This window comes from Ixodes scapularis, unplaced genomic scaffold, assembly GCF_016920785.2.
Source record: "Ixodes scapularis isolate PalLabHiFi unplaced genomic scaffold, ASM1692078v2 PGA_scaffold3__209_contigs__length_174095766, whole genome shotgun sequence".
Lineage (NCBI taxonomy): Eukaryota > Metazoa > Arthropoda > Arachnida > Ixodida > Ixodidae > Ixodes > Ixodes scapularis.
In genome coordinates this window covers 134,748,786-134,768,981 of record NW_024609868.1, presented here as the reverse complement: position 1 = coordinate 134,768,981, position 20,196 = coordinate 134,748,786, and the positions used below count along the sequence as shown (strand labels likewise).

The 20,196-nt window shown below is 46.4% G+C and overlaps 1 non-coding gene across 1 annotated transcript; it reads left to right on the top strand.

Annotated features, from left to right (window-relative positions):
* Positions 1–5,008: 5,008 nt before the first annotated feature.
* On the top strand, positions 5,009–5,090 carry Trnas-aga. The gene has a single exon. It is a non-coding gene; the product is annotated as a tRNA-Ser (tRNA).
* Positions 5,091–20,196: the final 15,106 nt, after the last annotated feature.

The window sequence follows — 20,196 nt, the reverse complement described above, 5'->3', positions numbered from 1 at the left end:
CGGTTCTCTATTGGCTCAGACTCTAAGGACGACATCAACAATAAACACTGTGGCCAAAACTATTAACTTCATTTACCTATTATATTAAGAATACATCATAACTTCTTCATTTTATTTTTAATAAGTGTCTAGAGTCCCACTCACTAGTTCGAGCGAACGCGATGCAAATTAGAAGAATGCCCAGGAACGTGTTGCAGGGCCCTTTTAAGTGAGAAGAGGAAAGCGACGTTTTCGTACGGGAAATCTAACTTTTGGTGTTCCGTAAGCTCCCGATCCCCGCGAGAGCTGGCGGTTGCTATGGCGACAGCGCCTGCGGCAACACGAACAACCAGTCGGAACGCTCGGCATGTTTCGGGGCGCGTGGATTTTTAAAGACAACAAACGCCTTTCCGCCAACGCTCCTCTGGGATCGTGTCCGTGCAGTGAAATGTCGGCGCCACCACTATTTAAACGGGCCTAAATGCCGAGGCCGAGGTAACCGCCTTCGTCACCTGCTACGAACTGGATATCTACGAAAACAACACAGAATGTAGATCTGGATGAGCATCATACCAGCGTGCGGTCATGTATCACTACTGCGTGATGCACGTTAAAGACCCCAGGCTAGCGGTTGTACTGCACTGACTAAATTTCTCATCTACAGCCGGGAGACTCGTCGACCGTTGAGGCAAACCAAATTCTTGGCTGTATAAACATACACACAACCCATACGTTTTTTTTTTTTTTTTTTTTTTAGAACGAGATTGTTCGCGCCGCTTGTTTGCAAAGCGGCGTTCATATAAACAAATCCTCGCTGCGTTTTTCGCGGCATCGGAGATACAAGAGCGACCCGACGTCTAAAAAGGTGGGCTTAAACTCCGAGAGTGTCACCAAGAGCCACGTAAATATCTGTTCGCACTCGGAGCGGACGCGCGCGTTTGAATCGAAGTACTGGATACGCGCTGTTGAACCGTGCCTTAGTACGCGCTTGGGGACCGATGTTTTACGATTGCAACTCGATGCTGACGTGACACTCGTCAGAGGAATGTTGGACCAGCATCGCGTGGCTCATCCAAACTGCTCTAGCTCGACACTGTTAACACACCGTCAGGTCGGAATAAAAAGGACATCCAATAACAAAGTGTACATACCATGTTGCGAAGGTAGTCTATACGCCATTTATTTGAGCTCTACATCACACAAAGCAGGGAGATAGAATCGATGAGTGCGTCCCTTCTTGAAACGAGCGTTCGATACCACTGCCTCGGAAAACAAGGGGATGACTAGGGGGAGAGGCCGACCACTTAATTGAAAATTGAGGACAGTGATCAAGCAATACATACGGCAGGGTCCACAAGGGTCGTGCAGGCATATTCTATTCAGCAAGGCAGCCGGTAGTGGGCAGACGTTATTGACCAGATACCGTTGGAGCAACGCTGCGTCGAAACAGGTCGGAGTGCCTTGCTAGGCCTTTATTCTGCCGAGCTAGCCCTTGGTGGTCGCTTGGTCTGTGGGATCGTTGCCGTTGTAGCATCTTCCAGATGTCTGTGGATCCAGCGTTCATCTCTATTGTGGTCGGTTTCAAGTACTTCTTTCTTTTTTGCTGCTGCTTGAAGCCGGGACGCGTCTGAAGAGCACGTATAAATACAAATGTCCGTTGGTCGTTGCCGCGAACTAACTAAGCGACGTGTCGGCCATGGTGTTGTCATCGTTAGAAAGTCCACAAAATACTTCTGGAGCTGCCGTGGGATGCCATCGAAAGTTACGCAAAACTAACGGTAATACTGTTTCGTGAATAAGAATTTGTTCTTAGTTTTTGTTGTACGCACATCTTTGGTGTAAGGTCGTTTTGTGAATAGGGGTCTCTGTTCTTTTGGGGGATGCGCCGAGCTCTCTCGGTAGGTTGCAGCGATCGGCTCTCTCAAGTGCATTGCGGGAACATAGACGCTCAATCTTTCTAAGAAAGGAATGCTGCTAGAGTTATCAACAACATAAGAAACTGATTAGTGTTACAACCGCGTTGGGTCTGTACTTAAAGGGGCCCTGCAATCATACTTAAGCGTGTACCTTTTTTGCGGTTTCCCCGTCTCTTGGGGTTCAGGCAAGCCAGCGGGCACGGAGAGAATAACGAAATATCAGTGCATCATATTTTAACCGGACGACGCGGAAACCTACTCCACCGACGGGGGCGACCCGCGGTACCGAAATTGCGCGATATCTGACGTCTTTGGTCCTGGGCTCACTACTGGTCAGAGCCACTAAAAGCTTTTTTATAGTCAAAATACAAAATATAAGTGGCGCGAACCGTTTCAATTATTAATAAAAGTAGTTTTTGTTCAGTATTTTAGATCAGAAAAGAAACAAATGCACTTTATAAAGTACGGAAACAAGAAATTACCCGTCAACATACCCGCCACCAAGCGGTGGAAAAGGCGGCGCATACTAGAAAGGAGTAGTGCACTCTTAGAAAAAAGGGTCAGTATAGTCCTCCCTAAAGGGAGGAACGCTCTTGACACATTTGTTCCTTCAGAAAAGGAGAAACTTTCGTCCCTTAAGCAGGGGAGCAAAGGTTCCTCCGTCGACTGCATCTCATTATGGCGGCCACGAATCGAGCAAATCGAGCTCGATAAGGCTTAACGAGAACACTAAGTCTATTGTACGAAGCGAGAGGAGCAGAAAATAAAAACGTAACACGAGCTTTCCGCGAACTGTATTTATATCCGAAGTTTCTTTACCCCTGCAGGTAAAGAAACTTACCTTTCGAACGCATGCAGTCACTCAGTCTTCTCATCGTCAGCAGTGCGATGTTCAACGGAGACAACCGGCACACAGTTCGCGCACTATATGTCTTACCTTTGCTATTCCTCGAGCCACAATTCCTTCGTCAACCGTTGCGTCAACCGCGCATCATGGACGAGTGAAAATCATTCGCCCGCAAAACCAAAAGCCGCTCCCAAAAAAAAAAGCAAATCCGGAGCAACCTCTTGGCTTATCCCAGCACGGTAACACGAAATTATGGCGTAGCCGCGTAGCGTAAAAGGATGTTAAATCGCTTGCCACCAGATGGCAGGATCAAGCAAAGTAATCACAAGTAGCTAGGCTAGGTGGCGCTAGGTACCGCCCAATTCATGTTTTACAAAAAAAATGTTTTACTTTTCTTACGCCACAATTGCATTTCCTTTTGTTTGGGAAACTCTAACACATGTAGACACGTTACGTACACTGCAAGTATCAGGTGAACACATATTGAGCGCATACACAGGCATGCAAAAATATTCCAAACGCCGGGAATCATAATGATCAAAAAAACTGCTCCGACTTTACTCAACAAGATTAACAATTTAATCAAACGTTTCGTCTCCCATGCAGGAAACATCGTCAGTGAAACCTACAAGCAGGAATGAGAGAAAAAACTTCAACAGTCCTATTTAAGCAAGTCCGCGTACACATCGGGGAGGGGGCCGCGGTTCGAGTTGCAAGCTGATGAGTCACTTCGGATGAACCATGATTCCACGAACCTGCGTGGACCCCACCTTTGTTCGCGCGCCAGAGTGGACGCATTCTCAAAGTCGAAACAGTGACCCGTATTCCAACAATGGTCTACGAGTTCCGTCTTCGCTCTTGTCGCATGCGTGGCCTTCGCCACGTCCCTTCGCCACGTCCCTTTAAACGAACACAAAAGGGACGTGGCGTGTAATCAAATGTAATCATGAATCCCGGCTTTTGGAACATTTTTGCATTTACCCGGCCTATCATGTTGACGCTTCTTGCATAGTAATTTATTAATTCATTAACCTTGTCATCGTCAAATGTTTCAACGTCAATCGTTGAATAGCGGTAATAAGATACTTGGGGTGCACCATGCGTGCGTTCCTTAGGCGCCAGCGAGTCTACGAACATGTACTATAGAACGCTAGGTTTGTTGATTTTGTTAGCTTTGAAGCAAACCATACTTTAACGGTTATCTAGGCTTAACAGTGTGAATCTAGATGATGCCTGGACAGGATATTGTGAAATTCTGTTCATCTTCGAGAGAGTCTAGAAAAAATGACCGCATCTCCACGTGGTGAATAACGTTGATTGGGGCGAAGCTCTGGCGGTGCTGATGATACTGATTTTGTTCATACGTAGTGCTGATGGTGCTGATGTTTTTTATTGCTCATAGGTAGTGCTGTGTTCCGGGTTGCGTTTCGACTTCATTATTACTGCTTTATGGTCGGTGAAATGCAGAGCCAGTGGTTCATCTAGCGGATCAGCTTGGATCCGCTACAAGCCGTGGGAACGCATCTCCACCGCTCAAGTCGACGGTCCATGTCAGAAAGAGAATGTGTATAGTCAGTTACAGGTTAAGAAGCTAGCGGCAAATGCCCCTCAAAGGGAATCAGATATCCCTCCGCCACCTCCACATCCAATAGCGTCCCACCGTTTCCGTGACGTCGCGGCCAACGCGCGAGGAGGGTCTTGCCTTTCTGTACATATTTGCTTTACCTTTCGACTTTGACTTAGCATTGTGGAAGCCACGAGAGGGAGATTAGAGTTCTCCCCCACCGACGGAAACAAATACGACTTTCGGGGATTAGCTTCCCCCCCGATGGATACAAAGGCTGCTTTCAGGGGCTCGGTTCCCTCTCCGATGAATACAAAGGTCGCTTTCTTAAAAAGGTGGGATCGGAGACAAGTGGGAATCCATTGAAGCGGAACAAGGAGCGTTTCCAGTGAACTCTTCTTTCGACCGCGGAGAGATTTGAAACGGGCGCATCACACTTGTGGGAGGAGCTTCTCCTACCTTCTTGACTTGTAACCGACTATAGTATGGAACGTGGTTATATACGCATTTGAGCATTCGACCGCAGCGCCCTCTCGTCTATAAATATTGAGCCAATCACTGCAAAGTTTAACGCGATTGTATACACATTTGACCGCAGCTCCCTCTCCTGTATAGACGTTGAGCGGCTACATGCAACGTTTCATCCATGACATCCCCAGCTCTTGAGTTACTACAAATTGCTCAGAGCCCCCTACTCGTCCCGCAGTCGTGGCTGAGTGGTTAAGGCGATGGACTAGAAATCCATTGGGGTCTCCCCGCACAGGTTCGAATCCTGTCGACTGCGCAAACATTTTTTTTCTTCTTTTTTTAGGAAGACAGATGGGATGGCAATCGATGTGAGCACGGACGACGGACGGACAAGGCTAGACCTTAGGGAGCTTAGCCCCTAAAATCATTTGTAAATGGTTAGCTTACCATCATAGTCTTCGTACGACCGGAAGATTCGTTTATCATTGCCTAATAATAAATTTCAGGTATATGGGAAGTGGCTTCAGTGTTAGATTTCTGCAGAAGCATTTACATTACGTATGTTCCGATAGTCTCGAACGTTGATTTGTTGACAATGAATAAATGCGGATATTCTAAACGCACTCTCGCTGATAATTCTATACAATTTTGTTCTTCAGACGAACGTTCGTTCGAACTACTTTTGGAAAATCAATCCCGCGCTTGCTGTCTTGATCTGCAGGACAGTTATCTCAAAGGGGAACTTAAGAAATAAAAAACTTAGCAATAAAGGCTCCAAACATAAACGTTCTCTAAGAGATCCTCATTGAAAGCTTGGGTCCCTGTCAAGAAGTTGCAATTCGGGAGATGCAGTCGTACATGGAATCGCGTATATTGTTTCCCAGTCAAGATATAACACTTTTAACTAAATGTAATCCCGTACTCGACAATATCTACAAATGGACCTAACATTATCTAAAATATGATCTAAAAAATGAGAGACGTTGACGATTCCCCGTAATGCCGTATTAGAGCGCAGCTCTTGAGGAGGAGGAGGAGGAGGGAGGGGTACAGAAAAAAGGCATGCCGCTCCTCCTCCCCTCCTCTCCTTCTGCTCCTCCGCTCCTCCTCCCTCTTCTCCTCCTCCATCCTCCTTCGCAGTCCTCCTCCTCTTTTCCTCCTCTCCTCCTCCTTCCCCTTCCTCCCTTCTCCCTCGTGACCCTTGTGACGTCACTCGTGACCCTCGTGACGTCACTCGTGAAGGTCGTGACCTTCGTGATGTCACTCATGAACCTAGTGAGCCTCGTGACGTCACTTGTGATCCTCGTGATGTCACACGTGACGTCACATATGACGTCATTGTGGGAAATGTTCCATAATGCAACGCGCGGTTACCGCGACGATGACGGTGACGGCGACGCCGCTCAAGCCGGAAACGGGCGCCTAAGAGGTGACTTCAAATTTTCTTAAGTAATTTATCTCAGTCCAAAATTATTTTAGATCGGGAGTTAACGAATCCCATCTTGTTTAGTGGACCAAAAGAAAAGGGCTAGAAAGTGAAACGCCTGCTTTTCGGATTGAAAATTTGAATAGATAGTGGACTATTTTGTACTTGCTTTCCTTCGAAAGCTCTCTGCTTTTTCACTGTTATACATCAGCCATAGCCTCCTCTATACTGACAAAGCCTGGCAGATCGTCATGTGACGCGGCTGCCGAAAGTGAAAAAGTAGAGCGGCAGACAAGCGTCATGTAATGGGGGCGCCCCGCTGGCGGCGAGACGCCTAAACACAGTTGTCCCGAACGATCCAATGTCCACAAGTGTTTCTCAAGTTCGTCGGGCTACCGCTTGTTTCATCGTCAGGTTTGAAAACCATGTTTCGATCCTGAACGCTGCAAAAGCTGTGCGCTGAATACAAGACTCCCCAAGAAATGTTCTGTGCTACCAGATCCTTGCACTCTAAATCTCTGACCGCCCGGGAACTCTATGGCTTCGTCATCGAACTGCCAGGCTTTGTGGGTATTTTGGAGGAGGTCGAACAGTCACGCCTCTAGCGCTACGCTTCAGTTGTAGGGACAAAGAACTGTATTTTCTTTTTTGTTTTTGATCCGAGAAATCGAAGATGGCGATTCGAAGGTCGATCCTTGTGTGACTAAAGCACTGGCCAGAGCGAAGCCCTCGTGACCAGACCGTGCTGGGGGAAGTTGAATTTCTTTATAATGCTGTGTTGGTAAATATCCGGCCGTTGGCAACGTTACTGGAGCAAGCTCAATTTCAGAGCTCCGCCTGCGACGTGGGATCAGTGACGGTCACGAAAACTAGCAGCGCTGCAGTCGAGTCTTGCTTCCGGATTGTCTAGCCCGCCATGTTTGAATAGCAATACTTGAGCTTGGGCGAGTTGTTGATTTATACTAACACTTCACAGCGCAAGGAAAGAGACGCACACAAAAATAAATTTCAGACACTTAAAGAAAGAACACTCACAATGCGCTGACTTTGATCTCTGTGTTTTATTACTCTTCATTTTCATCATCTTTTAGAGCGCAGCTCTTAGGGGCCCGTTTCCAGCCTGAGCGGCGTCGGCGTCGGCGTCGGCGTCGGCGTAACCGGGGGGGGGGTGACCCCCCCCCCAGGTCACGTGACCCTCCCCCCCGAGATCACGTGACCCCCCCGGGGTCACGTGACTACCCGCAGGTGACGCGACCCCCCTCAGTACCCTTCCCAAGTCCTCCTCAAGAGCTGCGCTCCGATTCGGCGTTACAGGGATTTGTAAACGGCTCCCATTTTTTTTTGCTATTATACACAAGGAAGAAAAGAAAAAGAAAAGGAGGCTCTCAACGCAGTGGCAGCAGACAACGCGCGACACAGGGAAGTAAGATCCGACTGCAGCGCCGCTAGTTCTTGTGACCGCCACCCGGGCCACTCGCCTTTGCAGGCGAGAATAGGGAGCTGCGAAGCTGAGCTTGCTCTAGTGACGTTGGCTGTGGGGACGCCAAGCTCGATAAAGCGCCCCCTATAGTTAGATCTCATGCCCAATAGAGGAGGCTATGCATCAGCGGTACCCAAAACTCATTAGCCGACCACAGTTCATGCATTGGACAAAATATTGCGTCACTATGACATACAGTGAAACCCGTTTAGAGCGAACCCACGTACAGCGAATTATTGTCGATATCGAACTCACGGAAAATTTAAATCATATGCATGTAAAAAGAACTTTTATAACGAGCAACACATTGGCTATATCGAACTTTTTCCCCCGGGAAGGCTTTCAAAAACGCGTAAACATCCGTCTTCTAGTCTGTCCTCCCCGCCCCCTCCCCCACACACACATAAAAAAAAAGTAGGAAAGAAACAAAATTCCAAAAACTCGAGCCGCGAACAAAATTGAGCGAAGAGAAGCAATTCAGGAGAGAAAGCTAGAAAAAAAAAAGAAACCTATGCACGCACGTACAGAAAAAAAAAAAAAAAAACTTTTCATCCCAAAGCGGTTGCCCACGATGAAAAACGATTCAGAAGGAAACATAAGCTAAAAAAAAAAAAAAAATCTGCACTAATGCAAAAAAAAAAAGCGCGGTTTTACAAGTTATAAGCGAAGAGGTGACAAAGAAAGAGAACCTCTCGTCTACAACGAACGCATCGAAGAAGTTTGTTGTAAAGGGTTCTTGCTATATCGAACTGATCGTAGCTTTTCCTGCTGTTCGTTATAAACGGGTTTCACTGTATGCGCTCGTAACAATATATCTGTCGATGTATATTTGGATTGGCGTCCGTGGCCAATGAGTGCCGTGATCGCAATTATTATCAATCGCGAATGACAAGTGCCATGGTGTGCTTAAAGGGGGTCATGAAACGATTATCCTACATCTTCGTCCTTAGCTTCAACCCTCAACTCAAACGCGAATTGTGAAATCACGTCGTCGTGACCACGACCTACTGTAATCCTGACCTGCCGACAGACGAGAGCGGCAGCGCGAGGTGTTCAGTACACACAAAATCCGCAGCGTTTCGTAACGCTATGAGTGCATGGCGCAACTTAAAAATCTTTCTGCGTTATCTAGTCCTGACCTGTACACGGAATAGCTCTCCTACCGCGATTTCGCCACTGTGGCTGTAAAATATTTTTCCACGATCGGCGCCAGCAGCCGTCATAGTTATTGCCGCGCGCCAACTGCAGATGAGGCGTGGGAACTTATTAGACAGCTACGCGTCTAATAAGTTAAAGGACAGCTACGCGTCTATTACTCAGCTACGCGACGCGCGTACTTATTAGACAGCTTCAATATGAATATGCGACCGAGGATAACCGGTTTATAGTCAGCATTATTTATTGTACTACAGCACTTCGGTGCTGTAATACAATCTCGTTCTATCTCCTGGCACCGCCCTTTCGATCGCCCCCTAATCAGTCAGACAGAGGCGATTAGATCAACATTGAAAAACGTTTATTATCCCGCCACGAGCGGAGACGGTCGATCCCGCCGCTGGCGCCGCTCTGCGGTGAGGTGGACCAGTGGCAGGGGTGGCAGGCCGCACTGAAGGCAGGCAATGAGCTGCGTGTGGGTCCCAGAAAAACCTTTACCGCGCGCCCTCAGCGGAGAAACCAGGCACTCCGCCGGCGCCAGCTAAGCTAAGCTCTCCGCCAAACTCGCCGCCCGCCGCGATTGGTCGGCGCCGTGCATGACGACACGCGCCGTCACTCCCTAGGTCAGAATGGAGTGTTTGAGGCGGTCGGAGAGTGGCATATTTGGAACTCGCGGCGAGATGCTGTGACGTCATTGTGACGTGGCAGAAGCCGCCGCGGATGGGAAAAGCTTGCCGGCTCCGACCTAGGCGAGTTTGGGCGAGTTTGGCGCGAGAAGGAGAAGCGTCTAAAATGATAGCGTTTTTGTTCGTGTTTCGCCTTTGGCTTGGGTATTTAAGCCACGCCAATGTGTTTGACTTGGACGACGTTGATTTTAAACAACACTATTGCTTCTCGAAAGATGTGGTAAGGTGGCTGTGCCATGAACTTCGTGGTGAACCGGGCTGGAGGCGATAGAGCCGTGAATGGACCGTCGTCCCCGTCGTGAATTCTGCAAATTCTACAAACTGAATCCTAGAGACAAGTGCGTTTTTACGGCAATCTGCAACCAGGAACGCAATTTATCATTATCTACAGGCGTTTATAATTATTGTGACGCTTTGCTGCGCTGCGTAGATGCAAGAAAAACGCACCTGATAAAATTTAAACTAAAACAGAGGATAGAAGAAATGCAATTTACATGAATGGCGCAGACCAAAAACTGTGTAATTTCTTTGTCATCTTTTTCCCCCCCACACCGTATTTTGACAAACAAATTGGTCGTTAGTTGTTTATGCAGCAGGAGAACATGCCAGAACATGGTGACATTGTTGCCTGTAGATCAGCAATTTAGCCAGGGCAGTACGACTGCTAGCCTGGCGTCTTTAACGTGCAGCGCGCAATAGTGATACAGGACCGCACGCCGGTGCGATGCTCATTAAGATCGAAACGGGCAGGGGTGAGGATTGAACCCAGAATTTTTGGTTCTGTCAAGGAGTTTTTCTTCAACGTGCTCCGAGCTGGTGTGCGCTAGCCCAACCGGCCACCGATCCCCCGATTTAAATAAGATTAAACCCATCACTGCGGAGCGTAGGTGCAAATCGGAGCTACGCTGGGGAACTCGCCGCCGCCAGGGGGCTCGGAAATGTAAGAGGAGGAGTGGGAAACTGGCCGGGGTGGAGTCAAAAGAAGCTCCTCCCTTCCCCCGTTACGTTGCATCGGAGAGATTCCCGCGGAAGGCGAGCTTACCCGTAGGGGGCCCTTCGGTCGGCAGGTCAGGATTACAGTGTGTCGTGGTCGTGACATTCTTCGGCACCGGTGCGATGACTCCTAGCTTCCACCGTGCTTATTATGCACACCATAGAACTTGTCATTCGCCAGTGGCGATAAGTTCTGTCGGGGCACTCATTGGTCAGAAACGCGAATCTAAATATTCGTGGACAGATTGATTGTTGACGAGCGCATGCGTCCGAGTGACGCAGTTCTCGTGTCCAATGCGTGAGCTGGGCTCGGCCGACGTCAGGTTGGCACCGCTGACGCGCTTTGGGAACCGCGGATGTATCATAGTGAAAAGGCGGAGAGCTTTCAAAGGAAAGAAGGTACAAAATAGTCTGCTATGTTTTCAAATGTTAGTACCGAAAAGCTGGCTTTTGACTTTCTACCCTCTTCCTTTTGGCCAACTAAACGACATGCGATTAGTAAAGTGCCAATTTAAAATCATTTATCCCAGCCCAAAATTCGTTTCATGGCCCCTTTAAGAAGCACGGTGAAAACTTGGAGTCATCGCATTCCGGTGAAATGCTTCGTCACCACAACGTGATTTCTCATTTCGCTCGTGAGTTGAAGACGAACGCTAAGGTTGAAGAAGTTGAAAACTATTTATGGCCCCTTTAAGCATCACTTGCAAAAATTTAACATTGGCCTCCACAGGTCATGCGTTGATTTCGCGCACGTTATTGTCGTATTCTTCGAATTAAAAAAGATGGCGCTACCGGTCTCACGCCGACCGGTACAGCGTATGACGCAATACACACGAGCGAACGGCACGCGCCTAGGGGATGGCCGGAAACAAGAACAGATGCTCGCAGACCCTTGACTTGGCTGGACTGCCTCTCTACGCCTCCGGGCGCCTGCTTCGACCACCGGACGGTAACCAGTGGTCGGGGAACACTTGTTCAGGACGACACAGGCGGCGTTGGGCACGGTTGTGTGGTCGCGCGGCGAAAAAAAGTCCCATTGCTCCTCGGCGAGAGTGAAGCCGACAAGGAAACCGCTCTACAGCCCAGTCATGGAAGAACATGGCAGGGCAGCACGGAGAATTGCGCTTGATTTTATTTCGCAACACTCATTGCGGGGTTCCCGAAAACGAAAGGGAAGCGCGAGGAAACTTTACGAATTGTGATCCTGGGCCGGCTTGCTAGAAAAGCGTCTGAAGACAGTCGTGCGCCCCACCGTTTGCACTGCTTTTTTTTTTTTTTTTGTCTACGTCTTAGCTGAGACTGAGTGAAAGAAAGCAGTGCAAAAGGTGGGGCGCGCGACTCTCTTGAGGCGCGGCGTAAGTCCCGCTCAGCTCGAGCGCTGGCTTCGGCATTTCTTTCTTTCCCACGGTCTCAACTGAGACGCTGTTTCTAGCAAGTCGGACCTGGCTGCTTATAATTAGTTGCAGAGGACAGGAGCCATGGTTGGTGTAAAGCGCAAAGTGGAAGCTTGGAGTCGTTGCATTATTAAACCAACACCGTGAAAGTTGGTCGTCTGACATTGCTCTTATTTGAATAAATAAAATAAAATTTAACCCAAGGAAAGACGACCTAGTGAGGGTTTCGCAGATGTGCAACGCTTTTGATGGGGCACTTCACCCAAAGGGGGTTTATTAGATCCTTTTCCTGAGCCACAGATTTGAGCCACGATAATTGGCTGTTTGTTGCCTACCATGAGGACTAGTCATTGCGGTTTGCACATAACACTCTCCGTAAGTTGTCTACGGGTAGACTAACGTTAAAGGGGCGATGCAACAATTTTTGTACATTGCGCAAATACCACTTAAACCGGATCCCTGACGTTAATGACCTATGAAACAGCCGTTCGTTTTTCACCCCAAGCAATAAATGTTCCGGAAAAAAATTAAAGAAAAACGAGCACCGTTCACCCCCTCAACTCGCAGCCAGAACAAGCAGCCACCTGTTCTGGAGCCGATTATATGCCGCCAATGTTGACCACGCGCTGAGATTGGCAAAGCACAGGAGACGCGCTGAGTTCCAAACATTGTTATGGCTCGGCTATTGTCGTCGTTGCAGCGATTGGACACGGACCACTACCCGAATGCTTCTCGAGCTAGTAATTATCACGAGCCCAGATCGAGTGCCCACGCAATGCTCGGGTCCAATCTATGAACCGGATTCAAATATCGTCATATGGGTGTACTGCGATACCCACGTTACGTCATCAAATTTCGCAAGGGAGAGATTGAATGAAACTGATCGATTTTGTCCTTGAAATTACACCGCAACAAAGGAGTTTATTTTACAGTGGCGTTGCGTGTGAGTCCCAGGTGTGCCAGTAAGCTCGTGTAAAGTGAAAAACATTCCAATTGAATATCGTTGCACCGCTCCTTTAAAACTGAAAATCTGAAATCCCTCCACGATGGCGAAGAAAAGAGAACCAGCGCGGTTGGAAAGCTGGAACCTTTAAAAAAATGTCTCTTAAAAATCTTGGAGTGAAGGGAAGGAAATACCCCTTCGTCGTCACTATCATCTGGAGTTCAATATTTGCACCTTTCCTGGTGTCGAAACATGGCGGGCAGCATTGAATAGCTTATTTATAGGCACTAGGTGTTAGTGAGAACTTGCTCGTGACCCTTCTGACGCGCTTCTCATTGTTGTTGTTGTTGTTGTTGCTGTTGTTGTTGTTGTTTTTGTTTTTTGCAAGGTTAACTATGACTCACTCAAGAACGAGGAAGTAGCGCGAGGAAATATTTGAGAAAAGAATCCTCTGCGTCAGAGACAGAATCAGCGCCACTTTGCCTGAACTTCTCAATTTCGAATTTCAGCCACCTTTCAAAAGATGGCGCAAATGCGCGTCGTCTGCCACAACATAGGTCATTTTTATTATTTAGGGCAATTAGTATCCTTTAATAAAATTACAGTCACAAAAAGTGATTTTAATTACAACGATAAAAGCTCTAATTAAAGAATCGTTGTTTAAATAGCTGTCCTTTTCTTTGAAACCGGTTTCTTGCGTACAGAGTCGAGCCTCAAAATAGTCCCGTGATTTAAATTTATTTTAAACAAATCTGAATATGAATACAAAAAAAAATAATTACACTTATGGTGAACCAGCTCAGTTCATCTAGCATACAACTAAAAAAATTATATCACATGCCAGAACGCTGTCTGAGAAAACCAAGAACGCGTGAAGGGAATTGTTTGAAATTTTATCACAATCGAGTTGTGTTTACAAGAAAACGGGTGGAGTTGCATTTCTAATATTTTATTAGCTCTGTTCCTATGTTTACCAGGGGCATACTCTTAAATTTAGTTGCTGCGTTATGATGTGAAACTGAGTTACGAGACTTCAAAATCGCATAAAAAAAGGTTCTTTTTTTATTAAATATTAAAAAAATATGAGCGCGCCAATTAAGAAAAACACGTATACACGGAACTAGACGCGTCTTTCATTTATTCATTAAAAAAATAAGAACGCGTGTTGGATGAATTACAAGCCTAGAAACTTGGAATGCATAAAGGTATGTCTTCGAAACTGTGAAAAGTAGTACTTTTTGTTTTCTTATTGTGCGTTAAATTTTGAAACATGCGTATTTTCTTTTTTGCACTAAAAGAGTGATGTTGAATTGGCGATTCATTTTCAAAAAAAAGAAACGAAATACGTAACACGCGCACAGATTTTCACCGCAAACAGGAGCGTTAGCACAGCTGCCACTCGTACTACACTCTTTAAAAAAAAGGAGTCCAAAGGGAGTCACTGCTTCAGTGACTCTCTGTGACACTTCACGACTCTCTTAGAGAGTCAATTTTTCGTGCGACTCTGTTTTGACTCTTCCCTTTCTCAACGGGAGTCACAGGTCAGCAGCATTTGCCCTACCGAAAAAAACAGTATGAATGCTGCTTCGCGGTGTCCAGCCGGCAACCCAAGCCCCGCTGTTTCCCTATGCACCTCTAGAAAGGGAGTCCGACACCATTTAGTTCAAAGCTTTGTCGACATTTTTTTTTCAATAATAATTGTGCAAAAAAAATTAAAAAGGAAAAGAAAAAAAAATAATGCACAAAGTTTCGTCGACATTCATTTTCTCAAGAATAATTGTAAAAAAAAAAAAAAAAACATGTTTATTTTTTGCATCGAACCTGGGTTCGCTCCGTAAGTAGCGGACATCTTTCCACATAGCTATACCTGCGAGTACTCGTTTTGAGAATTCGCTTTATACGAGATTCAACAAGTTTCGCGTCGTGCATATTATTCGAAACCGAATCCTGCTGCTGAATTTTACATATTTCTGGAACTGTCGTGGGGTGCGTCTTTGGGAGTGAGTGAAGGTGCAGCAGCTTATTCAAGACTATACTGTTTCATACGTAGCATGCAACGCAGTCAAAGCTAGCGCACCGGTTTCCATTGGCGACCGTGTCTACGTTCACCCTATAAAATAGTGCGTCCCCTGCAAAAACACTTATAAAAAAGTCAAAAAATATGCCTCCTTGGAGCTAGCAACTGATAGTGGTGTTATGATTTCGACGGAGCACAAATTTTTTTCAATAAAAAGAAAAAAGATAATGTAAACTACTTTAAATTGTTTTCGTTTTCGTCCGTGCAACAGCCGCTGCGGGTTTTCGGGTTGTGTGGCACTGGCTGGTTTTGAGAAGATGGCGTCTTATGCAACAAGCTCAAGTACCTCTCCTGCTCGGATATTTTCGAAGATTCGTTGTGCGGAGATCTTGAAAGCGTGCAAGCAGGTGATCGCCAACGTGTACGCGAGTACAAGAACGCGTTTCCCGGAGAAGTCGGTCGTGAAGTCCTGGAGACGGTCAGTAACAACACCGGAGTGTGCGCCCGTACTGTCGCGAAGTACAAGGCGCAGTGTCTATCTGGCAAGCTGGCGTCCCCGAAGCGAAGACCTCGCCATGTAGAAGTTTCGAGCACGGGGACTGTCAACCATGCCGAATTCACACACAACGCCATTCGCCTGAAGGTGCATCGCAAGTACCCCGAGAGGGGGATTCCTAACCTTGACAGCTATTTCAAAATAAACTGTTCAGGCCACAACTATTGTCGATTAACGTCTTATTATAAATTTTGGGGCAAGGCTGCTATCAGTGAGATTTCTCATTCCACGCTGCGCGAAAGAAAAATATAACTCGGTGCTGGAGGCAAATAACACTTGCAAAGCGGCAGAGCAGATGGTAGAAGATGGTAGAAATGTGGCCTTTCGGCGACTTATAAATAAAAAGCAAGAAGAAAAAAGGAATTGAAATATGCAGTTCGGCAATGCGCACAATCTTGCACAAAAAATATGTCTAAAAAAAAAAAAAACTGCGCGTCTAGTGGGTTTGAACCACTGCCGCCGAGACGTCGGTATTGCCAGAGCAGAGCTACCACTCGTCCACGAAACGCGCCCAGGAACACATTTTGTTTTCTGTATTTTCATGCGCACCACTTCAGTACCTTTGGCAGCTTTGCACGCTTTGTATGAAAATGGTTATAAGTGCCCATTTTGAGAACCACACCACCACACTGCGAATTGAAGCAACGCCGAAGGCTCACGTCTCGCAGCGCCGCCTGTTGAATAACCATTCGAAGAGTTTGCACACTGTGAAGGTAAGAGCGCTCACACCGAAGAGCTCTTTTTACAACGCCTACACACACAGACAGAGCTTTTTAAGACACTGATCGTAGCAATCGCATTTCAAAGACGCCGCGTTGTCGTAGATTGTTTTTCCCCAGCTAGGTCCTGTAGGGATGAGGCCAAGGCCAAGGCTGGGGGATTCATCGCCGGAAACGTAAAGGAACCAAGCAAACAACGTGAGGCTCGCGGACTCGGTTCGTGGGAGCCGACGACGTCCAAGCCACGATCCGAGCAGCTCTAGTAGCAGCCTTGCTTCCGAGAAGACTGTATATTCTTTCCGGCGGGCACACAATACTCCGACAGCATGCTTGCGGCTGATGTGGATTGCAGGAGGTGGCTAACAGGACGACCAATGCACAGAAAATAGGTTGATCACGACACAGCCACACAGCACGCAACGATTGTCGCCGCCATGTTGAAATAAAACCAAGCGGAGAAAGGCCAAGCTACAGTTTGGTACACAACAAAGCTGAGACAGGCCAAGGTTCAGTTTAGTACACAACCAACATACTTCATTACAAAGAATTAGATAAATGTTAAAACCAATTTTTTTACGTTTAAAAGTTCTAATGTATGTCGACTAGAACAGAAACATTCACGTTGCGTCAAATGAGTATCGTCGTAACCAGCGAACGTCGCCGCGTCGCCGCGTCGCCATCGCCACCGTAACCAAAATCAAAATCAAAGCAAGCTTCAAACTTTCGGTCGGTTTCAGCTTCAGGCCTTTAGGCTTTAAAGAAAAAACACCGAAGGACGTTCTCCGAAAAACAAAAAGTGTCCCAGGTGCCGCCGTGCCATAGAACCAGCTGTGGGCTTGAGTCTACTTGGTGAGTACTCGCCTATTCGCTTGACTTTTTCAGTGCTTTCTTTTCGGGGTGTTTGTGAAGTGTCCTTGTCTGTGTGTGCAGAAAGCGTGAAGGCGAACGCGGCGAACGTGTGGGGCTCCTTGTCGCACACGTGCTTTGCGCAGGGGATGACCTTCGAGCTTTTCCCAAGGAAGTCCCGCAACCGACCTGTCACTAAGCGAGCAGTTAGATTGCGGGAACGCACACAGAAGCGAAGGTCCCACCGAAGCCGGAGGGGGGGGGGGACGGGACTTCGTAAGTGTATCGGGAGCTTTATCTCGTGGATCGGTGGACAAGACGAGTTGTACAAATCGGGTGGCGCCTTGGTACCACCTAACTAGGCGGTGTGTTTCGCGGAACCCATGACTGCTAAAGGTATCCATTACGTGCTGGCACTCGTATTTGCACCCCGTTTGCTTTCACTGCGGGTGTTCGAATTCAGGTTCGATTCTTTGCATTGATGATGCTGCTTGCGAGGAGTTCTTTTTTGACTAGGGCACGAACTTTTTATACAATGCTGTATATGTTGCACTTATTTTCTAGCCCTCTGGCTGTAGTTTATTGTGAAGGTTGTGGGAAAAAACGCGCATTGAGTAATTACAAAAAAAAAAATATATATATATATATACATATATTGTGGGGATATTGGACACTGAGAACTTCGGCGACGATGCGGACGGCGCGCGAGAAACGAGCGCGGGGCCAAAGCACGGGGCGCGAGGCGCGTGACGGGGACAGGACAATTTAGCCATGGCGGCGCAAGCCACCGAACACCGGGCTAGAAGAATAAACATGTTTCCATCATGACTTGGCCCCTTCCTCCGGACAAGCGGTGAGCGAGAATACCACAATATATATATATATATATATATATATATATATATATATATATATATATATATATATATATATATATATATATATATATATATATATATATATATATATAATGTAGTGTCGAGTACCGTCCGACGGCACTCTTGCAGAATGTTCACGTGCCGTGCAATGGCACTCCACTCGCGTCTTCACGTGCCGTCCGAATGTCTTAAGTAAAGCGAATTGTCAAAACGAGTTTTGCGAAGTTGTAGCGTAGCTTATTGGGATGTGTAACGTAGCTCGCCTCATAGGCAGCGGAGCCGGATTCGATCCACCGTGTGGGCTTACTTTTTAAAATCTTTTTCTCAAACATTTTGTTTCGTCGAGGCATTTGGCGATATTTACGTCATTTCTTTTTTACCATTAACACTGGGAAAAAAAAGGATGTTGTCGACGAAACTTTGCTTGAAGGGGGCCCTGCAACAACTTTTTGACTGTTTTTTAATTTGCACCGAACTTGAGCGCACTGAACGTAGTAACTTAACTTGATTACAAGTAACGAAATTACTTGTAATCCCTTACATTTATGAGTAATTTAGTAACGGAATAATTACATATTTTCTAAAGTAATTTTAAAGTAATTCCCTTACATTTTTTACGTAGCGGATTCCTTGTAATCCGTTACATTCTTTTTGCAGGACCCCCCTCCCACCCCGTTTCTAAAGTTTTTTTTTTTTTTTTGGTAAAGTTGAGGCGCAGTGACACTCTCACGCGAATGGACCTTTTCCACATACCGGCGGCACCAGGCGGTGGCTGCACGAACTGAAAATCGAGGAAGGGACCTACCTGCGCTACCATTCGGTAATGGGAGCTACGCTACCAGCTCCATCGCTCCCTGAGCAGCGGCGCCTGCCCAACGCGACTTTAAAGAGGGGCATCCGTGGCGTCCACCCAAACGTCGTGTTTTCCTTACCGTCGACGTTCTTTTTTTCTTTGTGTAACACAATTATATATATGCTGCAGTTACGTGTTCTACTCGCTGATATACAGCCTCCTTCCGAATTTCCTCGATTTTATCGTTCCGACTTCCGCCGCTTGGCATCGGGCGCCCGCGCGTGCGCAGAACGCTTCTCGGAAAAGGTCCATTGACTTGCGCAAAGAAAGGCTTGGCACTCTTCAATTCCGGAAAGCATTTTTTTTTTTTTTTTTGAAACCAAGCCCCTGAATTTATTTTTTTAGGCCCTAAAAAAATGTCAAAAAGTCAAAAAAGGCATTTCTACAAAAAAAAAAAAAAAAAGTAAAAGGGGAAGGGGGGAGTTATATAATCCCTTTGTTTTTTCTTTGCGATCGAAGACGGGGAGAAAACACCAAGTATTGGTGTGCCTCCTCGAGAAGCTCGAGGAGGTAAGTGCACACACAATAACCAACAATGTCCTCGGTTATTCGCGACTCCAACTAACTATAGGTGGCGCCACTCATTTTCCAAGATGGCAAGTTTAGTGAGGGTCAGAGATGCGTGCCGCTGTTGGGCCTGTCTAGTGTGCTGGCTTCACTGAGCGACATAAATTATTTCTGCTAATTCGAGGAAGCTAATATTTTATGAGCGTAGGTCACCTCTTTAACCTGAAAACAAGAACGGTGTTTAGCGTATTAATTACGGAAGGATGCGCGTTTTAATTCTGGAGCGAAACCGAAACTTACCTCTGTTTTGGATTTAATTTCTCGACAGATGTCTTAATTTCGGATTTTTTCATGACTCAAGATGTGTCTCACATTGTAATTATTTACTCAGAAAAGTTGTTCGCGGAAACTTTATTTTGTGACATACTGATCGATCGAAGGCACCCTAGTTCGATCCAGGTTGATATTCGTCGTTGTTGAAAAAAAATCAGTGCTGATATCTGTGCGTTCTCGCTGCCTTTTTCTCGCTCAGATAATTGTCATGGGAAATAATGACAATTATCCCAGCACAAGGATAAGAGAATAATTCCAATTTTTACAATATGTCCCACAAAACGCATAAACTAATAAACGCTACTTTCACTGCAACAACCCAAGACGAAATCCGAGTCAGAAAGCTGAAGTGTGTGTGTGTGTTTTGATAGCACCGGCGTGACGCGTAGGACTTCATATTAGATCCAGCGTTTAACTGTTTGTCTATCTTGATAACTATGTCAGAGTTTTTCCATATGCTAAAAAGAAAACAGAATTATACCTTTCTGAAAAGACTATTATGGTTAAATAGAGTATTCTCGTGACCTTGGCGTTAATTAGAGGCATGCATTGCCGCGATTTGTGTTATAATAATAATATTAAAATTCGTATATTTGAATAAGTAATTATCCAAGCTCTAATATAATTTGTTGCTAA